The 22,543-nt window shown below is 40.7% G+C and overlaps 2 non-coding genes across 2 annotated transcripts; both read left to right on the top strand.

Moving 5' to 3' along the window:
- Positions 1-4,939: 4,939 nt before the first annotated feature.
- Positions 4,940-5,011, top strand: trnaa-cgc (transfer RNA alanine (anticodon CGC)). The gene has a single exon. It is a non-coding gene; the product is annotated as a tRNA-Ala (tRNA).
- Positions 5,012-5,679: 668 nt separating this feature from the next.
- Positions 5,680-5,751, top strand: trnaa-cgc (transfer RNA alanine (anticodon CGC)). Its single transcript has one exon. It is a non-coding gene; the product is annotated as a tRNA-Ala (tRNA).
- The last annotated feature ends 16,792 nt before the right edge of the window (positions 5,752-22,543 follow it).

The raw sequence follows: 22,543 nt of genomic DNA, 5'->3' as shown, positions 1-22,543 counted from the left end.
TTTTCATAAATAAAATTGATTTTGGATGAGTTTGAACACATGCATGCTTCCAAGTTGTAGCAACAAGATGTCATCCCAAATATTATATACAGACATTGACAAATCATCAAATATATTGTGGATTAGCAATGTTTGAGGGTAAAACTGTTTTAGTATGTCAAACATGAGCACATACAGTATTTGTAGGAGCGGACAGACAGGAAGTATTGAAGTATTGTGTCTAAGCTAGTATCCATCCCTGTGTAGTGAATTAATGATGTTCAAACAATCTATTATTTACATGCACACGCACACACACACACACACACACACCCAGGCACAATCCAGACACAAGCATACAGATACATGAATGCACACTCACACACACACACACGCGCACACACTCCATATTCTATTAAAACCCCTGTCTAATTAAAGGGCTCATCTCAAATGTAATTAGCCAGTAAGTGTGTGATGTGGCCATTCTTTAGTATGAGCCGAAACAAAATCATTACCCTCGTCCTTCAAGGAACCAGAAAATGCCTCATAAGACACACATGCTGCCATCTGACAATCGCTGGTCTCTTAAAATGAACAGCACTGAACCTAATCATCTAATGTAGGCTGATGGACTGAATACATTACACTGGATCCATCTTTCTCTGGGGACTATTTGATTGTGGACACACTTTTATGCTTTCAGTTCCATATGCGTGGGCGCTCTGTGTGCCTTTTATACACATTGCAATATATTTAATTGAGGGAATATCTCCAAATGAATCATTATAATTTGCTGGAAGGCAAAGCAGCAACAGTCTTTACAGAACTACACACACACATCCTTCCTTATGACTGCGGTGAAACAATATAGTTAAATGTAATTATCCGGTATCAGCCCCCTTATGACGACGACGCAACAATATTCAATGTAATTACCCAGTGTTGCTCTAACCTAATTCCATATATGTGATGTTCTGGCGGATTGATTCCACAGCAGATGGTGCTATCAATTATTGAGTCTGTGAAGACGGGGCTGCCCTCAATCAGATTAAGTAGATTATGCCAACATCAGCTCCCTTATGATCCAGACTCTGTTTCTTAGATCAACATACAACATCCCCCCCCCCATCTCTCTTTTAAACAGTCTCTCTCTCTCTCTCTCTCTCTTGTGACTGGGAGTGAATGTCTAAATCATTCTCCCACTTCGCTATCTATCCATCTATCCATCTAGCTGTTTATCTCTCTCTCTCTCTCGTCTCAAGGATGCTCTTCCCAGTGGTGTTATATAGTTAACATCTCCTGGAGTGTGTGTGTGTGTGTGTGTGTGTGTGTGTGAGAGTATTTAATGTATGTTATCTCAAATCTGACCTAAATACTACCCATGGAGCGCTCTGAATGTATCCCACTCCATGCCACGTTGAAGTCTTTGCCAACGTTCCCGGCATTCCGCCCAGCCCGATGCAAATGTCCCTTTAATCCTGTTAACCCACTCCAACTGTGTGGAAAAGAGAGAGAGGGAGAGAGAGAGAGAGAGAGGGCAAGTAAAGACATTGTACTCCTCCACTCCCCGCTGAGATCTAATTGAAGAAGCAAGTGCTCAGCACAAAGTGAAGCGCCCCGTCTCTCTCTGTGACATTAATACGTGACTAGTGCAAAAAAAGAAGAAGAAAAAAACTCTGTTATCCGCAACGCGTAATCCGAAAAACAGGATTCTGAACGTGGGGGCGGAGAGGAAGAGGTGGGAGCAAATTTAAAACACAAGCTTACAGTCACATTGAAAAGACCTTAATGTGTATAGGTTGAGGTTTACAGATGCTTACACATTGGATCATCGATGCGGGGAATCGGTTTTATCTCACTGTTGTTTCATTCACTACAAGTTAGTAAAGAGACAGACTGAGAGAATAGCTGGTTTCGCCATTTACACAAAAGCCGTCTTCTGTTCTAAATCATATCATCTGACAATCATCTAATATAAGGTGTGTGTGTGTGGTGGTACAGTGTGGGTCGGGGTGACAAGCTGTTTACTCACAGCGCAGTAGTTTGTGAGGCGATTGGGGTCGTTGTTTCTAAATGATAAAATCTGACCTCTGAAAAGATGAGACGGGCCTATTGTGTGCTAAGCTGTTCTTGACAACATGTTTTGATCCTCATCCTAACCCTAACCCTGGAAAGAGGGTCTTAATGTGACCGGGACCATCTTATAAGCCATCTGAGGAGAATGAAAAGGGGATGACCTGGTCTCTTGTGAGCGCAAAGTGTTAAATGCTTCCCCCTTCTTAAAGAAATGGCATTACATGTTGAACTTTGCCAGAAAATGTGTCTACATTTGACCTTCAATTTCCTTAAATTGGCCTCTTAGCATGGTTTTGCTTTCCTCATTGAAACCAAGTAGTAAATTCAAAATGTCAAGGAATCCCTTTAAAGTAGCAATCTGCAACATTTTCATATAAATAAATGTCAGTTCTGTGACTCTCTATCTCTGCTTGATATCACAATCGTGATTCAACCTGTTGCCAGTTTATGAAAGCTTTTCCATTTGCTGTTCTAAACACTGAGCGTCTGGTAGCTCTTTCCTGGGAAAAATCGTCTGACACACTGGAAGTGATGCCTTTTATGTTTCCAGTTTGTTTAGAATCAATAGAAGAAGAACTGGGTAGTTAGCATGAGCCACCATGGCTGAACAGACAAAGAAAAGAGCGCCACCTACAGAAACTCAAACTGCATCAACAGAAAATCCAAGGAAAAAGACGTCACAGTACTGGACACACTGTTTGATTGACAGGTGATCTCTGGGAAGTGAAGTGCAGAAACACTAATTACCACTCTAACAACTCATTTTAGGGAAACAACTTGTGGGAGGAACTTGTTAAAATTATGACTTTCTCCTCTAGAGTGCAGCTAGTGAATTTGGACAGAGGGGAAATAGGGGAGTGGGGGGTCATAAGCTACGATTGAGCACATGGTGGGATATTTCGTTATTGAAGGGATGTGGAGAAAAGTGTGTGTGGTGCGGGGGTTAAGCTTGTGTTATTGGCAGGAAATGGGCGATGTGTGTGTGTGTGAATGAATGAATGATGAATGAATGATAAAGGTGTAGATGTTTTTAAGGATCAGTGTAAATTGCAGGGGGCCTATGACAGCAACATGCTTGTAAGGAGAGATACCAGCGCTGGGAGATAAACTGCAGCGGGCGGCTCACAGCAGTGAGATTTAAGCCTTTTACAACATACAGTACCACAGCTTTTGACTTTGGCTTTTGTTGCCTCCGTTGGCTTTATCAGTGTGCTGCAATGTGGGCCTGAGCAGATGTGGAATATCCCCATTTTAGAGGGAAAGTTGCTTTCACGGTGCCAAATGCTTTGGGCCGTTCAGTCTCAATCCATTTAGTCTTGTTGGGGACATAACTGACAATACTGTCATTTTGAATCAGACTTGTATTGGATGTTGATTTGACTTTTTCCCACCGATAGAAACGTTTCCAAAGACACATTTGTGTTTATTTTCTCCCCAGCACTAACAGATTAAGGGATTACACCTGTGTATAATATGTAATGGTCCTCAAACATCTTTGCATTGATTAGTCCGTTCCTAAGCATTGATTAAATGGAAGTTGAAAGGTATAGTATAGAGCTTCTGCAGATAGATATACATCTCTTTTCATCCTTAAGAAACTCCATAAGCATTATTTTTGCATTTGAAAAGACATGTACACTCTTTATTTGCCTATTTGGCTCTTGGTCCAGAATAGGACTCAATTTGCCTGTCTTGAGTTGGTCTTGACCCCCTTTGGCCCTGGTCTTGACTGGAACTGGACTGGACCTGGTCTCAGAATTGACTTGGACTGGACTAAGGTGCATCCATTAGTTCACAAGAAATAGCAAACCGTTCTTGCATGTTCTTTTTCTTGCAGAGAACGATGCTGTATCCTTCCATGAACACCGTCACCTCTTCAGTCAGCAGTATAGTGAGAAAAGGTGGTTCCATTTAAAGCCACGCACATTCATTTACAGGAAAAATTATACAGCAATTACAGAGTATATGATCACATTAGACTAATTACACAGTAGCCAGTGTTGAGAAGGAGGCACAGATTATTTCATTCAGATGAATCATCATTGCTTGATGTCTGGAGATTATACAGATTATACCACATGGATGAGATAATTGAGTGCGCATATGTACGGCTGTCTACAATCCTTACAGTCCTCAGTTTGACATGTTGAGTGCTATTAATTACAATAATATCCAGTACTGTAGCTATTATTTATGCCAGCGATCATTTAGTAAGAGCAAATGTCACGTTATTCAACTGGTGGTTATTACGTTTTAAAATAAAACCTTGTGTGTTCCCCGTGTCCCCGTGTGTTTAGATGATAGTCCAAAATCTATGTTTAAATATGAAATATTATAAACTTCAGCATGCATCTAACACAGAACATTTACTGCACTACAGACAGAGTATATACAGTATAAGTAGACTTTCTTATGCTTTTTGAGTGGAGGACCCAAATGGGATTCTAGGCTCATTAAAATGTATTACTACTCTTGCTATGTGGGGACCCAACTGAAATAGATCTGCAACGTTTTTTTAGTCATGACCCTTAAACAAACCGCACATTAAAGAATAACTATGATGTTACTAATTGCCTTTGATAATATTATGTACGCACTGCATTGCCTGGACACACACATCTTTTTATTACTCATTACTCTAAAACCTTGAAACATGAAAAGACTTGTCCAACACTGGGGAAAACATGTTTCTATAGATATGCTATTGGGGAATTGGTTTCAATCTGAATTGCAAATGATTGTTGATAAAGGGGAAGCACTTAATGATTTCTGAGAAGGGTGATGTCATCTCTGTCCTCCCCCTGAAAATCAACCACATATTCTGATTGTAAAAGCTGACAACAGATAACAGCAGAGCACATAACCTTTAGCATATGTGTGTAGAGGGGATGTAGCTCAGTGGTAGAGTGCATGCTTCGCATGTATGAGGTCCTGGGTTCAATCCCCAGCATCTCCACTTCTTGTGTCCTGTAGAATAAGCATACTGCTTAAGATGCTACATTCACTAGCTGGATTAGGATTCTCCAAACCATGGTAACATATGCAATGTGTTTGTACTTGTTAGCTTAATTTGACCCATATCTTGCTCTTCATTAAACAGACAGAAAACACAAAGACATATTCTGGAGATGAGGAGATGAAGAAGATGGAAAGAGGGTAGGTGTGTGTGGAGGGAGGAGGGGCGATACTGAAGAAATTGATAGAACGAGGAGAGAGAGAACGAGTTAATTTGGTTCTTAGAAGAACAAATAAATGGATGAAGGGAGCAAACGGGGCTGGATGGGTGGGAGGGTGGATAGGTGTGCAAAGTTCATGCAAAGCTACTACCATCCACTGAACACCGAACTGAATGCATTAGCGTTCATAGTAATTAAATGAATACTAGATACACAGAAAAGAAGAGCAAGGAGTACGTCTATCAAAGAGTTATTGGGTTCTTTGAAAAGCCTGTTAAACTGAACAGTAGGTTGAAATCCAACAAAGAAGAAGATAAACAGGTTTGTTTGTGGTAAGTTGCCAATAAATGGATGGGGGGATATAACAATTCCTGCTAAGAAGGCTCCCTCAAATCACGCCTTAATTGTAAAAAATATTGAAGGCAACAGCAGATATTGTTTTCTCAGAGGGGATGTAGCTCAGTGGTAGAGCGCATGCTTCGCATGTATGAGGTCCTGGGTTCAATCCCCAGCATCTCCACTTCTTATACAAAAGGTAAGGCATGCTTTCCAATGGGACAGGCTATACTACTACATAAATACACATACTGAATTCACACTGTTCAAAGGTGTTTTGGGTGAAATGGAAAACCAAATAGAATGTGAATAAAGAACCTAGCAGCTCCTCCAAGGTGAAAGAGTCTTAAAGAACCAAGAGTAGCTTATGTTTCTCATTCATGATTCATGATTGTGTATACAGTAATGTGAAACAGGCGAGTTTTGTGTAATGCCATTTGATCTCCATCTATATCCCTCTCCATAGCATGTATCTCCTTCAACCCCCCTCTCCTCGTTTGTCCCTCTGAGACCTTTCCCTAAGCAAACAGAAAACAGAGGGATAGATGGAAATAGAGGGGTGAAGGAGCTTAAGAGGAGGGGGTTGAAACTGAAGAGGTAGAAGGAGAGAGCGAGGGGTGGGGGATGGAAGGAGTAGAGAGAGAGAGAGAGAGAGAAGGGGGTCATTCGGTCCTTATGAAGAGAAGAGGGGATGTTAGGTTATGCCTGCGAAGAACGCACCAACAGCAGGTCTATTAATAAAAGACATGCTTCAATAATCAGTGCATGAATATGGATTCATCATTTCATCACCGGGGGGGAACCGGGTTCACGGAGGGAGAGAGGGATAAATCCAGCTGGGTATGTGCAATTCACGAAAACAGGGATGGAGGGAAGAAATTCAGAGGGAATAGAGGAGGGAAAGAAGGAGTGACGGGAGGGAGGAGGTGGAGGAGAGTGGCATCTGTCCCTCCCAAACATCTGCTGACTGATCAGTGGGACACTTTGCTCCTGGGGAGGTTAGAGAGAGGTGAGGAGAGGAGAGGAGAGGAGAGGAGAGGAGAGGAGAGGAGGAGAGGAGAGGAGAGGAAGAGGAGAGGAGAGGTGAGGAGGAGAGGAGAGGAGAGGAAAAGGAGAGGTGAGGAGGAGGAGAGGAGAGGAGAGGAGAGGTGTTGAAGCGCGCATAGAGAGCGGATAAATCATCAGTGCTTTAAATATGTGACTAGAGGATATATTATGGTACAGTGAGTCCCCTTTTAGAAAAAGGGTTCATCCCTCATGAGGAAGAGTTAGGGAGGCAGATGGTTAGAAAGAGAGACAGAGCGGACTCTCACTCCATATCTCACTCTCTAACATCTCTCGCCCTCCTGTGACTGTGTGTGTGTGTGTGTGTGTGTGTGTGTGTGTGTGTGTGTGTGTGTGTGTGTGTGTGTGTGAGAGTAGTGTGTGTGAGAGAGAGAGATGAGAGCGAGAGGATTTTACTATCTGGATCTCATTAGGAAAAGGATCATTTTTATGGTTAGAGGTTATATTGTAAAATGAGAATAGGTTAAGGTTAAACACTGAGTGTTGCAGTGTGTGTGTGTGTGTGTGTGTGTGTGTGTGTGTGTAATATATGTGTCTGTATGTGTAGGTGTGCAAATCAGTATATGTATGTCCTGAAAAAAGAAGCTTTAACTGATTTAAAGGGCCAAAATTCACTAAGTACGCAATATTGATATATTAATCTAATCCTATTAATGTGCTCCAACTGTAATCCATCACCCATTCCAATCAAATATAACCTGTTATGAGTGTAATTCAACTTTAAAGAGCAAAATACTGTGCTGCCTAAAAATGAATATCACCAAAATAATCCTTAAAAACTGAAGTATTAAAAATAGAAATGCAACATTGACCTGTATTTCTACAATATATTAGAATTATGCATAAACACCAACACAACTGAGATAAAATCCTCAGATTATGAGCAGGGTTTTGGACAACGTTGTGATTGTTGGAGAACATTGGTTTAAGCATACATTGACTCAGTTTGCAATAATTGACATACACTGTATGGAATTAAAATACCAGCCAAATGTCATTGCACATACAGTACATGCTTGGCCTTGGCAGGTGTAATGTAAGTCTGGCAGCCAATCAGGGCTAAATTCCACTCTCAACATGACTGACAACTAGAACAAAAGCAAGGAAGAAATGTATCACGGCCTGTAGAAACCAGTTCAGACATTCAACTGCAGCTGAAATAAAAATGAAAGCGGCTGCTGTGTTTCCACTGCCATCTGTGATGATATTGAGATTTATGGATCAGACTGCTTTGATTTTCTGGACAAAATCTGGCCATGCAGAAAGCTACTAATGATACATGGGACTGCATTTAACACCAGCTGCCAGACAAAATCTATGTACCAACATTTGGCTGGTATTAGTGCTACAGGTATACATCCTTGGTAATTCACTACCTCCACAGATTATAGAGGTAAATGCCTTTGATCATGGACAACATAGTTCAGAAATCACTGTGTTGTCTCCAAATGACCTGCTACTGATACTGTAGTGATACAGTACTGATACTGTAAGCTGTCAACTCAATAAAGTGCAGTCACATATATGATGTTGCTCTTGACTTCTTCAAGAGCTTCAAGAATTCCTTTGCAGAGTAAAGACGAACGTGCGAGAACTTCCAGTACCCGCTGATGTTGGCGATACAATAACTTCACGATGGAGGGAGATTTTTTTTGACACTGTCAGAGAAAATTCATCTTTTTTTTTCATTGAGCGTATGAACAGGTAATTTCTCAGCGGTAAATTGAACCTGACATCCACGGTCGCTGGTCAGAGCCCTTGGGCGAAAAAATACCAGCGAATCCCCTCTTGCTGTTCAGAGGGGGGAGAAACATGCTCAAAAATCACCAGGATATGTCAAGAAATATCACATCACTTTATACAATCCTTCACTTTCCCCATCACTCCGTCTTTCCTCCTGATCTCACTGTCCGCCCTTCCATTTAAACTTCACTTCTTTTTGCCCCTGCCTGCTCGGAGTATCAGAGGAGTGGTATTTACTACATCAGGGCACTAGGTAGGTAGTCAATCACAGAAAGTGTGCTCAATTGACTTTCCTGTAATTGTCTGAATATTCTGGCACTGATTGTACAGTTCAGTGTGATCTGACAAACCCCTTCTATCTGGCACATACAGTTTATAAGGTAAAATAAACCATAAAAAGGGTTTGCATTGCTTTTCTGCCCATGTCTCCTCTTCGTTTTTTCCAATCTGTTCAGCCCTTAACTCTGAATTTCAACCACTCAAGGACTGGTCATGGCAAGAGATCAAATTCCACTCATCGTCTGTGGAGGAGGGTGAAGAGTGGCAAGAGTGTTGAGCAGCATTGGTCATGGCATGGGCACATCCAACCAGGAAATCAAATGATTTTACCAAAATGTCCCATTTATTCGAAAGAACTGCTGAAACATTAGTAGTAGATAGATGCATTCAGTTAAAATATACACTGAACATCTTCCTGATATTGAGTTCCAGCTCCTTTTGCGCAATCCACATCTCAATTGTCTCAACTATACACTGTTCTGTCTTCCAATCCCCCATTTCTCTCTCTATATGTCTTCATCCCTTCCTCTGTCTCTCCTTCCAACATGGAGTCGCTCCCATGCTTCTCCTTTGAGCTCCTTCAATTCCCAGAAGACAGACTAAAGCAACCGGGGTTTGGGGGATGGGGTGCTGCTGGTGCTGCTGGTGATGGGGGATGGAGGAGAGTGCGAAGAATAGCGTTCCCAGAATCTCGACACCCACACACGCGCGCATGGACTTACAGACACACATGACAACCAGCTTGATACCTCTATCCGTTTACACACACACACACACACACACACCAGCCTGGTGCCAGTCTCTCCACCCGTTCCCCAAACCCCCTGCAAGGGCCCTGCGTGATTTAATTGGCATAATTATATTTGCATAAGACTGGCCCGTTTCAACTAGCACCCCACACGCACACACACACACACACACACACACACCCCTCACAAGTTTTAATAGGCAGGATAATTGAATATGGTTCTCCCAGTAGTGCCCTGAAGGGTCTATCTCTATATTCTGAAAATGATCAGCGCTCCGTACGTTTACTTAGATAAATAGTATAGGATTTGCCGCTAGCTGAGCTGCTGTGTTAATTATAGACTTCAAAGGTTAATGACATTTTTGGTCTTCATTTTACAGCTGATTAGGGAAGGTGCAACAGTTCGATGTTATCGCCCCAGCAACAAAAAGGTACGCTGTTGTACCTTTTTTCTTTTCAGATAGCATGTACGAATCCACACATCTGATGAAAAAGCTTGTTAATGAAAATAAGCAAAAGTAATGAGCGGTGAAGAAGAAGAAGGCTTGAAGAGGAAATCAACGTGACATTTCCCCAAGTGTAATTTTTTTCCTAATTATTGAGTGAGGTTACGGCTTAATATGTGAACACTGAGTGAACGTCTCCTTGCTCAGGCTGAGCAGCAACAGGGGCAACATAATTACCAGCCAGGCAATGCAGTTGGAGATGCTGATTAAAATAGTTACAAGAGACCTTTAGTTGTTATTACAGCAGCAGGAGCTGGAGGAAGCCTTGAGGTAGCTAATTAAAATAAGAATTTCTCCCTTAAGATGATTTTTATATCATATCATAAAAATATAGTTTCTTTGTATGCCTTAAGTCATCGCTCCACACCCCAAAATCATCTGTGCAGTCTCATGCATGGCTGCATTTCCCAGTATGAGTTCTAGTACATGGTATCCAATTTAAAGGTTGAGTGGAATCATCAATGAACATAATGTAATAAGTGTAAACATACAGTGGTGTTAAAGGTTGCTTAGTGTAATGCAATCAGTTTTGCAGTGACTGTAGCTTGCATGAATAGATGGTAATTTTACCAGTTTGTTTTCTTATCAAGGTTATGCTCTCAAGGCTATCAAGACCCTGTTGGGTGAAACCCTTGTATCTCCAAAATGTCATCTTTTCAGAAATTAAGAGAAACAGTCTTGCTTTTAGCTTGATGGCAATGCATTTCTGACATTATCCAGTGGGTTTTGAAAGCGTTTCAGCAGCCCAAGAGGTCGGAGCCTGTAGAGGAGCATGTAAGTTGAAGTGAAAACATGAAAATTAGCAAAATTGGAGTTACAAGGTTTTCACAGGACAACAGTGTTATGCTCTCTACCACTGAATTCTCTACCAGTGATGAATTTAAAACATTTAAAAGGCTTCAGCTGACTGCCGCTTTGAATTTTACAATTGAAAGATCTCAGCTTCGAAAATTTCCCTCCATGACTTTTCCTAGACACGCTTTCTGTACAAACCATGTTGATCGATATTCAAAGTCACCCAAGGAAATAGTGATCATAATTCTATCTAACCTCTGCAATTGATGGCTTGTGGTCCCTCTATTAGATCCATTGACCTTTCTAGTGTTAAACGTTGGGGCATCCTGTTGGCTCACAGGACTAAGAGAGACTCCATGTATCAGCAATGCTGTGGGTTCAAATCTAGCACACTACTTTGTCAATGTCATTCCCTCTCTCTCTCCCATCTACTCCCCACTGTATGCTAATATTTCATACTGCACACTTGCTTCCATATTACCTATAATGCAATGGAATGCCTTAAGAATACTCTTGAAAGATGTAACCACTTTTTTTTTACACAAATTGCTTTTAAATTAACTCCTATTCTTTCTTATAACACAATGAAATGCCTTTAAAATAATCTTAAAAAAAGAAAAAAGAAGATGGGACCACATTTTTTTGGTCACAAATCGTTTTTAAATTGGCTCCTATTATATGTGACTGGCAATTTTACATAATGCACTGTTGCATTTTTTAGGCTTTTTTTTTATTCAAAGGCCACAGGAACCCTCTTCCTTTTGCTTTGTTAACCATATCTCCCTTCCCCCTCTCTCTCTTTCTCTCTCTCTCTTTCATTTATGAACTCACCTCACCTACGCTATCCATCCCCCCCCTCCCCTCCTCCTCCTCCTCCTCCCTCTTCTCCACACATACACCGAACCCCTCGCCTAAAAATGAAATCTGATTTTCTCTCCCTCTCTCTCTCACTCTCTCACTCTCTCTCTCTCACTCTCTCTCTCTCTCTTTCTGGATGAGGGTCTCTGGGTCTTTTGTTCATCCACCCGCTCATGTGGCCTCCTGCCGTTGCCATGGCAACCGCGTGTATACATACTGTTGCTCCAGGAGAGGAAGGGATGCAGAGAGATGAGAGGGAGAGAGAGGGAGAGAGAAAAGAGAGGGAGTCAGAAACGGGGAGGAGATAGAAAGAGAATGAGAGGGAATATGGGGCCAAAAATGTGGAGAAAGAAGGGAGATAGAGAGAGGGAGAGAATAGGAGGGGAAGGAAGGGATAGATAGCTAGAGAGGAGTATAGGAGAAAGCAGAGAGAGAAATACAGATACAGACAGATAGATACAGAGGGAGTGGAGGAATGAGAAAAAAAAGAAAGATAGCCTCTTCCAGGGAATATCTACTACTGCAGCAGGAATATTGCTTTCCCAGTTCAGATTATCCTCAGCAGAATGAAATCAACCACTGATACTGACCCCAAAATACAATTATATACGCTTTACTCAGCATCTCTTCATTATTAATCTATTTGTTTTGTTTGAAGATAATTGAATTTTTCAGAAACGCAGCAATATTTTTTATCTATTCTACTGTCTTGTACTCCATATCAGTAAGTTTGTAATACATGAATTTAAGCTTATTGTGCTGCAGTTGCACTTATTGCAAGATGCTCTGGATAAGAGCATCAGCAAAATGGCTAAAATGTAAAATGTACTGCAGTGCAAATGTATATATTGTAGGTATAATGGATATTTGAGTTGGTTGCTGCCAATTGGCCTTTTATTCATTTGCACTTTCATTGATTATTCACTGAATTTGGATACACTGACATTAGAGAACGCAAAACCACTGCAGAGATTTCTCAGTCGTAAGTACTTTCTACATAGGGACTTGTAACTTAGTTATATTTTGAAACTGTCTAATTAGACCATAATTACATAATTACAGAAATGAGGGAGCTGTAATTTATAGCTGTACCAAAATATCATTTAAAACGAGGGGACAGGAGGGGAGGGAGACATTTTACATTCACGTTTTCAGCTTTAAGCGAACACAGAAAATAAGCACAAACAGTAGCATAAGTCAACATTCATGTAATTGCACATGGCCTCATAATAAAGAGGGATAAGGAACAATAATGTGATACTAAGGAGAGGATAGAACGGTTGTTTTTAAAGATTATTTCCAAGGTATCTCTGCTTTATTAGATGGTGTACAGAAGAGAGAGAGAGAGAGAGAGAGAGAGAGAGAATACATGTGGGGGAGGAATGGAAGCAAATAAAGGTCACAAGATGGATTCAAACCTATGACAATTGTAAGTACATGATATACACTAGAACATCGTATTTATAAAAAAAAAAAAGAAGAAATGGCAGGTAACGTAAAAATACAAAAGTGAAGAAAATGGGAGGATGGTAATACAGAGAAATAACTGGTGAATCAGGGAGAAGAGAGAAGGAGAGGTGACAGAAACTGAGAAATTGAGAATGTGAAAGAGAGAGAGACAGATAGATATCAGTAGCATCTTCCTCCACCCAGTTGTCCCTGTTTGCTGTATTAGAGGCCCTGTAGGAATCCAAACCCTGCAGACAACCAGCCATCTGCCATCTTGGCTCCAATCCAGCGCTGCTCTGTGGAGCCAAGATGGCGCACAGTCACAGTCAAACGAATTAAATATAACCTAACACTCATGATAGAAGAGGACATTTTTTATAACGTATCAAGACAACAGACTGCCAAAAGCCCAAGTAATGGGACATATTTCTTTGCTATTGATTCATGTATAGTGAGAAAAGTAAAGTATTTCAGTTGGGGCCAAAGTACCCATTGGTTATAATGAGGCCTGCTATAAACAAATAACTGCACTATTTTAGGCAAAGTTCTTGTTGAAAACAAGTAAGCTAGCAACAGCTGCACCTTAGTTTTGAAAAGCAAACTAAGTGTAACGATGAAATTAGCTCATTAGTACAATTTATCAACTAATTCTACAACTAACATACACTTAGCAAGGCCTAGGCTATATCATGGTTACATCCTCAACAAAGGATTAGCCTAAGCCCACTTACAAAGCCCAATTACAAGTCCAAGAAACAATATGCAAAACCTTAATCAAACAATCTAATGCTGCAAACTGACACAGCTCACCTTACCAGGAAAGCGGGCAGCTCGAAATGAATCTTCTACCAGCTAGCCAAATGCTTCAACAAGCTATTTGAATTGTAGAGAAATTGGAACTGGAAAACACACTCTTCCAACTCAGCTGTAGTGAAAACTAGCATCAGCAGGAGCAGGAACCTAGTCAGCTAGTCTGTAAGAGTTATTACCACAGGCGGCAGTTCAGGAACGACTTAATGAAAATCCCAGTCTCTTAGCGACTTCAGCACATGTTAATGCCTACGCTTCTGGCAAGCAAAAAATAACCAACAAATATTCAAAGTGCTAGGGTATTCCTTGAGGTATAAGCTAATGGTATATGCTAATTAGACTCGCTGGTTACATAAGTAGAAATGTTAGCCTGTGTTCACATTAGCAGCCACACCACTGTGCTAGTATCGAATGGCCGATTTAAGCTAGCTGTTTGCTAGCTCTAGCAGTAAACAGTGCTACAGTGTAACAGCAATGTGGCTGGGTATACGTATAATAATGGTAGCATGTGAAAGGTTTCTGCACCAACTTTTTCACCGTGACAAATGAGGACACAAGGTGACCATGAACAACAGCAGCTGACATTTCCCTGCTGCTAGAGAAACTGGTTTGTTAAGCTGCTGTCAGTCTGCATGGCTGGTGACCTCCTTATAGGGGGACTCATGGGAAAAAACCATGAAGAGAGGCTGCAGGGAGAGATGGAGAGAGACAGAGGAGTTGTCAGTATCGTAGTGATTAACCGAGTTCACACACACACACACACACACACACAGACGAAGAAGGATCATGACAGGACACAACAACTGCAGCCTATTGCTGACCCGTCCAGATTAATTGGCGTCATGCCATTGTAATAAACCCATTTCACTGGAGACACACACACACACACACACTACTGGCATTTCCTCATTATAATAATCTGTATACACACACACACACACACAAGCACATAGACACACTCACACACTGGCACGTACACACATATAAACACACACAGACAACCACTACTACTGGCAGTCCTCCATTATAATCTCTATTCCCATACACACATTCAGTCACAGACCATCAGACATACAATGCAACTCTGAATTGTTGTTATTATTATATACCATATGTATCTGCATTATATTCATAGAAAAATCATTATGATTCATCTTATGTCCATGCAAGTCCTGACCATGCAAGATATATTTAGCTATAGACCTCTCTCTATCTCTTTACAGGGATTATATGCTCCTGCCATGTATTCATAATTACAGATTACATGTGATTACACAATATACATGTGTAGCTATATAATCCAAACGTCATTCCTCAGACATGTGGTGAAAGTCAGCATATTTCAATCTGATTGTCTCATCACTGACACTGAGACAGATTGACAAAGAAATCATCTTAATAATTTGTGTGTGTGTGTGTGTGTGTGTGTGCGCGTGTGTGTGTGTGTGTGTGTGTGTGTGTGTGTGTGTGTGTAGATACTAATCTCACGTTTCATCCATAATCAACAACACATTAAGCGAGGTGAGTCTTGGGTCAAACGGTGATATTAATGCTCAGAATTTCAGTGGTGTATATGTGTGTGTGTAGGCATACATGCACGTCGACGCACGTAAGTGTACATAAATATGATTGAGTATGTGTGTATGTACATGTTTGTGCTCGCATGAATGTGTGTGTGCTTGCACGCGTGAGTGTGTGTGTATGTGTGTGTTACAGTGATATGCGTCCATGCCTCAGTTGGTGTAATGTGGGCTAACGCTGAGGGGGCAATGTCCCTCAGGAGGGATTGTCACATTTAATAGAGCTGCTGTTGATGACGCTGTATGAGTGTGTGTGTGTGTGTGTGTGTGTGTGTGTGTGTGTAGTCTGGATTAAGGGGTCTATAATCTACAGGATTAGTGTCAGTGGATTGAGACTGAGATTAAATTCAACACCAGGCAGGGTCTCCTCCTTCAGATTATTGTGTTCTTGCTGGTCAAAGTCCTCAGCGGGACAGGGGGAGCAGGGAAATCATTTTGTCTGCTCTCAGTTTGAAAAGGGGTCGTTTCAGATTTAGGGTTAGGTTGAAGAGAAGGGGTTGTACCCTTGGATAGGCATTCAGTGATTACAGTTCAGTTTAAAGCAGCACTAGGCAAGAATACTAAGAAGAAGACATTCAGTTTACATTTACTTCAGCTTTCCGGATTTCTGGGTAATGAAGAAATTACCCAGAAATCCTGTGGATTTGCCTAGTGCAGCTTTAAGGCCACATAAGGAATGGACTCAATGGAATGTCCTCACAAGTATGGTAATACAAGTGTGTGTGTGTGTGTGTGTGTGTGTGTGTGTGTGTGTGAGAGAGAGAGAGAGAGAGAGAGAGAGAGAGAGAGAGAGAGAGAGAGAGAGGGAGGGAGAGAGAGAGAGAGAAAGAAAGAAAAAATGTTTTTCCATACTTCTTACTACAAATGAGAAAATCCCTCTTCACCTCAAAGCTCACACACACACACACACACACACACACACACACACACACACACAGAAACACACACACACACACACACAATATTGCTGTGATCAAGCACCATGTAATCAAAATATTGCAGGAAAAAAATAACTGTCAGCAAGCCGTCACACTCATATTTCTCTTCACTTCAAATGTAAATCATTAATCTGTTTGATGTTGGCACCAGAACAGAAAAGCGGATTAAGGAAAATAAATATCAGAAGCAATATTTATATAGTTATATCACTAAACAACTTTTCTTAGCATTTCTCCTGGTACTGGAAGAAAAAAAGAAATGGAGTAATTTAAAATATGTAAATCAGGGCTTGTTTAGACAAAGAACCACATACTGTACTGTAAGTGGGTTTTCAGTTTTAAACTGACTGATGTTTCTAAACCTCATTAAATAATATAAAGACTGTAGTCAGAATATTATGAACTCATAGTTACAGACAGTAGAGGTTGTGTACTTTCATAGTTACAGACAGTAGAGGTTGTGTACTTTCATAGCTACAGACAGTAGAGGTTGTGTACTTTCATAGTTACAGACAGTAGAGGTTGTGTACTTTCATAGTTACAGACAGTAGAGGTTGTGTACTTTCATAGTTACAGACAGTAGAGGTTGTGTACTTTCATAGTTACAGACAGTAGAGGTTGTGTACTTTCATAGACAGTAGAGGTTGTGTACTTTCATAGCTACAGACAGTAGAGGTTGTGTACTTTCATAGACAGTAGAGGTTGTGTACTTTCATAGCTACAGACAGTAGAGGTTGTGTACTTTCATAGCTACAGACAGTAGAGGTTGTGTACTTTCATAGACAGTAGAGGTTGTGTATTTTCATAGCTACAGACAGTAGAGGTTGTGTACTTTCATAGTTACAGACAGTAGAGGTTGTGTACTTTCATAGCTACAGACAGTAGAGGTTGTGTACTTTCATAGTTACAGACAGTAGAGGTTGTGTACTTTCATAGTTACAGACAGTAGAGGTTGTGTACTGTCATAGTTACAGACAGTAGAGGTTGTGTACTTTCATAGCTACAGACAGTAGAGGTTGTGTACTTTCATAGTTACAGACAGTAGAGGTTGTGTACTTTCATAGTTACAGACAGTAGAGGTTGTGTACTTTCATAGCTACAGGCAGTAGAGGTTGTGTACTTTCATAGTTACAGACAGTAGAGGTTGTGTACTTTCATAGCTACAGACAGTAGAGGTTGTGTACTTTCATAGCTACAGGCAGTAGAGGTTGTGTACTTTCATAGTATTGCAAAATACATATCTCTCTCTGGAGGATTCAAACATAAAAACATGATTTTTCGACATTTTCGTAAAACAAAATAGCGTGTGACTCATTTTATCTCCCGTTCTCTTATCTTCCCAATGACTCTGTCCTCCTCTGTCCACCCCCCCCCTTCCCCTCCTCCCCCACACAGTACTTCCCTTCTTCGATTTTGACCTTTAAATACACTGTCAGGGGTTTTGGGGTTTTTTTTTTAAAGTCTTTCTTGAGACACAAACAAAACCTGAAATCGCCTGTGGGATCCTGTTCACAATCTCACGATCAATGCTTTCTGACATTTAGAGGGAGGGAGGGAGGGAGTTTGTGTGTGTGTGTGTGTGTGTGTGTGTGTGTGTGTGCAAGTGTCTATGGGTGTGTGTGTGTGTGTGTGTGTGTGTGTGTACATGCAGAGGTGTGTGAAAACATGCAGTGGAAAGAGAGCTGAAGTAAATTCTCAAAAAACTCATAAAAAACTTCCATTTATTAAAGTATAATTTTCAAAAGTAAATGACATGATGTCTATGATATAATGTCTATGGGAATCAAGGCTGCAGTATTACACCAAAGCTGGCTGGCCTTTTGCTTTCATTTTGTACAATAATGTAAATTCTGGAGAGGTCAAGAGTCATTTTCGCTCAAATTTTTCACATGAAAGGGGTTTGCATGCCAGGATTTGTGCTGCCAAGTGGGCTGCCATCCGCTTTCATCCCCCTAAATATAGCTGTCATGATTATGTTGATAACAAAGAGGACAGCAGCATGTGTGAACAGACAGCAGCGCTCTTATCACTGATCAAACAGCCTGACATCATTTTAGTGTGGAGTCCATGTGAACTGAATTTGAACCTACTGACACTGTTTGGTCTGTTTGGTGGCTTTGGTCCCTCTGCGGTTCTAATAAAGAGTATTAAGCAAGTATTTGAAATAACTAAGTGCAGATATACTGTATGTGACCTCATTATAGAGCGGAACAGGCAGCCAACTGCACTCACATGATGCACTGTGTGTCAATACAAGCACTGTCCATACACTTCAGAAATCAATACACACATCTAATCTAGCCATCTCAACTAATGGAGGACAAAGTATCTGAAGGTATTGACAGCAGAGTAGCATGGGATCAATATCAGCCATACAAATACTAAAATTAAAATTGATAATTCCATTTAAAAAACACTGAACTGAACAATAACTACTCTAACTGCGCTGTCAACTGGTATAAAGGAGGCAGGATAACACTGGGCAGGAATGGTTCGCTCCACATGACCTATAGGAAAATTGAATAGGCCGTCTGCATAGTCAATACAGTGAAAGGCACTGCAGAGGCAACACTCAATACCAACTATGAGTTGCTCAGCATGTGCACACACACTAACAATATAACAATTTATTTTTTTAGGCATTTTATGCTTTATTGACAGAGAGATAGTGTGAGAAAAAGACAGGAAGGTATGGGAGAGAGAGAGGGGAGGACATGCAGCAAATGACCGTGGGCCGGATTCGAACCCGGGTTGCTGCAGGAAGGACTGAGCCTTATGTGGTACTCTACTCAGTGAGCCACCGGGGCACCCAACAATAACAATTTTAAACATAAAAAATAACACACACATACATGCACCCATGCATGGAAGTACACATATTGACAAGCTAAGGCAGTTTTGTGGGTGAAGTGAATCCAGTAACAGGTAGTTAAAACTGCACACTCTATTGCAGAGGTGGAAAGTAATTAAGTACATTTACTCAAGTACTGTACTTAAGTACAATTTTGAGGTACTGGCATTTTAGTTGAGTATTTCCATTTTGTGAGACTTTCTACTTTTACTCCACTACATTTCAGAGGGAAATATTGTACTTTTTCCTCCACTACAATTAGCTGTAGTTACTAGTTTGCAGAATAAAGTTTTACATGCAAAACATACGATAAGCTCATAAAATATGTTGCATTGTTAGAGTTTAAACTCCCCAACAGTATATGGAGCAGTTAGACCGACAACATTAAAATACTTCTTACAGGTTAATGCATCAATAATGTAACACTCTGTAAGAATGAGGACTTTTACTTTTGATACTTAAGTACATTTCACTGCTAATATTAGTATACTTTTACTTAAGTTAACTTTTGAACATAGGGCTTTTACTTATACTGGGGTATTTTTCCATTACGGTATTGCTACTTTTACTTTTTGGATTTGAGTACTTTTTCCACTACTGCTCTTTTGTCCACACACACTCTCTTATTCTCTCTCTCTCTCTCTCTCTCTCTCTCTCTCTACTTTGAGTGCACACTGCCAACCACTTGTGAAAGTCAAAGTCTGTTTGTTTTCTACAACTAGAGACGCGTCATCGTATGTTGACCCTGTCGTCCCGCGGCAGAAACTTTATCCACAGATGAACCTTTGGGTGACATCGCCCACCATCTAATCATGCACCGGTGCTGCTGCAGCACTATTGCCACTACAACTAGCAATCATTAAAGCTCCCCCTCCCTCTCAAGGTCGGTTTTAGAGTGTCTTGTCAATAGTGGCGGTGACGGCTACTCAAAATGTCAAAGCGATGAGGGGGGCGGTTAGGATGAAATCGCCTTCCAGGTCGGACTATTTGTGTCTCACGCTTTCAAGCAGTGTTTCACTTCAGTGTAACATCTGTAGTTTCTGACACATATCTCCCTGCGGGGGTTTATGAGCAGAAAGCAGAGAATATTGGTAACAATAGTGATGCCACTCACTTTTTGTCTTAAAATCGTATTTATAAGCCTATAGCAGAAGGTACAAACAAGGTAATGTCATGTTTTCTTTGTTCATCTTTTTTGCCTGTTTGGAATTATTGATAAATGTCTGAGAAAAAGTCTGAATATCCATAGTGACACTTTTCAGGGCCAGCTAATGTCAGAGATTGAGTATTCATGAGCTGGAAAACGATAATGCACTACCAAAGGGAAATACTGCTTTAACAGCTAAAGGTTAAGAGGAACTCCAGGGTTGATACAAATGCAACACGACAGAAGAAAAGTTTGTCTTCCCCAAAGTGACAGATCTTCATGTTTCTACAGGAGGAACCAGCTTGCTCTTTGCTGGAACCGGCCCCCTAAATGCCTCAGGCGAACCTTGAAGCTGACCCTTGATAGCTGTTGGAGGGTTTAATAGCTAAAGGTTAGGATGCGCTCTGGGGTTGAGTCGACCAATAGGAAGGAGGACAAGCAGCTTCAGCCTCAGCTATTTATTGCTTCATGTCATAGTTTAAACTGTATCTATCTAATATCTATCTACCTCTGTTTTTTCATTTGTTGGGGACAATTGGGATTATCAATATTATGTTCAACGGAGATGGGTAACAACTAGGGCTCGACTGATACAGGTTTTTGAAGGCCGATACTGATATTTTTATATTTAAGCTTGCAATAGCCAACATTTTGTGCCAATATCAAATATCTTTAATTTTTTCCATTTTTATGCCAAAAAATGATGAGAATCCAGTGTTTCCCCACTGAATATTCTTCTGAAACAGCATTTATTCCATTACAGGTTTTGCATGCTGTTTTTCTGTAGCTGTGGTCAGGGAGGAACCTCCATGGACAACATGACCGGCCGATATCTGATATTTAACAAAATATCAATATATTGGTCTAGCTCTAGTAATGGCAAATGAGAAAAAAATCAATGTAAATAACGTCATGTGCTGTAAGGAACAAAGCTAAAATGGAAAAATATACTGTTGATCATAACTGTAGGTAAAAATGTCTTTGCACAATATGTGATTCCTAATATTTGCTTAAGGTCAGAATCTGGAACAGTTGAACTATGAGCAGCACCCTTTGGTGTCTGTGAACAGGCTTAGGATTTAGTCTGTTTACAACATTAAACATTAATGCTGATACCATAGAGATCACAGTGCATAAAGCCAGGTTATGGCCAAAACTATATTTAAACAATATCAAGCACAAAACAATTGGTATTAGGTATTCATGTGTTGTTGACACAAACAGCCATATTGCGACAAATGTCATTTGTCTAGACAGAATCACACCAAGACACCATGACACCCCAAAACCAGTCAGCTGAGAGACACTGATGCCTTGAAGTCATAACATCCCATAACAATGGGATTAAAATGGCAATAATACTCATGTTCAAAAACAACTCTTAAACCCCTGCATCCCTTTCCAAAATCCCTTTCCCCAAAATAAGTCAGTCACCCCAAATAATCAGCTTAAGTGACAAGACTGGGGCTTATATTGAAATTCAATATTGGAGACTGCAGTGTCTCATGTCTCTTTGAAGAATTGACACTTCTTCCAAGTGTTTTGTAGCCAAACGATTGCACTGTGGGTCCAATATTTACCTCATTATCTCCTATATTATCCAATGCTTTGTCCAGGGAAATAATGACTAGACAGACATTACACTCCGATGTCAGATCTTCCATGTCAGGTTCATTGTCTGCCACGGAACAGGACGCGTTATCCCTCTGGCATGAACCAGAAAGACCTGAGAGACACATTGACAAAACCTTCATTTCATTACCTTGGACACATTGTAATCCATCTCTGCCCGCTGCCTTTTGTTTGGACAGTGAATGGTGTGTTGCTCCCTCTCACAGTCCCAATTGTATCTGTCGTATAGGCTCAGATTGGATCAATGGGGTTGATATAATGCACAGGCAGGACAGTCAATACCTGTAACTAATGCTAATTTAGATGTAAATGATGTAACACACACACACAGTCAAGGTCATCTGAGGATAAAGAGCTAGTATGGAACCAGGGCAATAGTCGACTAATGGATAAACAACAGCATAAGCAATGGAGGTGGTGGTGCAGATATCAAGCTGTAGTGTATTGTGACTTAGAGAAACAACACACACACACACACATATAAATATATATATATATAGACAAAAGAATAATAAGCATTTTATCCCATCCTGCAATACATGAGATATTGACATATATTGGTTCTTTGTAACGAG

The sequence above is a fragment of the Centroberyx gerrardi genome, chromosome 23 (genome assembly GCF_048128805.1).
Source record: "Centroberyx gerrardi isolate f3 chromosome 23, fCenGer3.hap1.cur.20231027, whole genome shotgun sequence".
Lineage (NCBI taxonomy): Eukaryota > Metazoa > Chordata > Actinopteri > Beryciformes > Berycidae > Centroberyx > Centroberyx gerrardi.
Note: the sequence above shows the minus strand (reverse complement) of the source record. Positions and strands in the feature narration are given on the sequence as shown.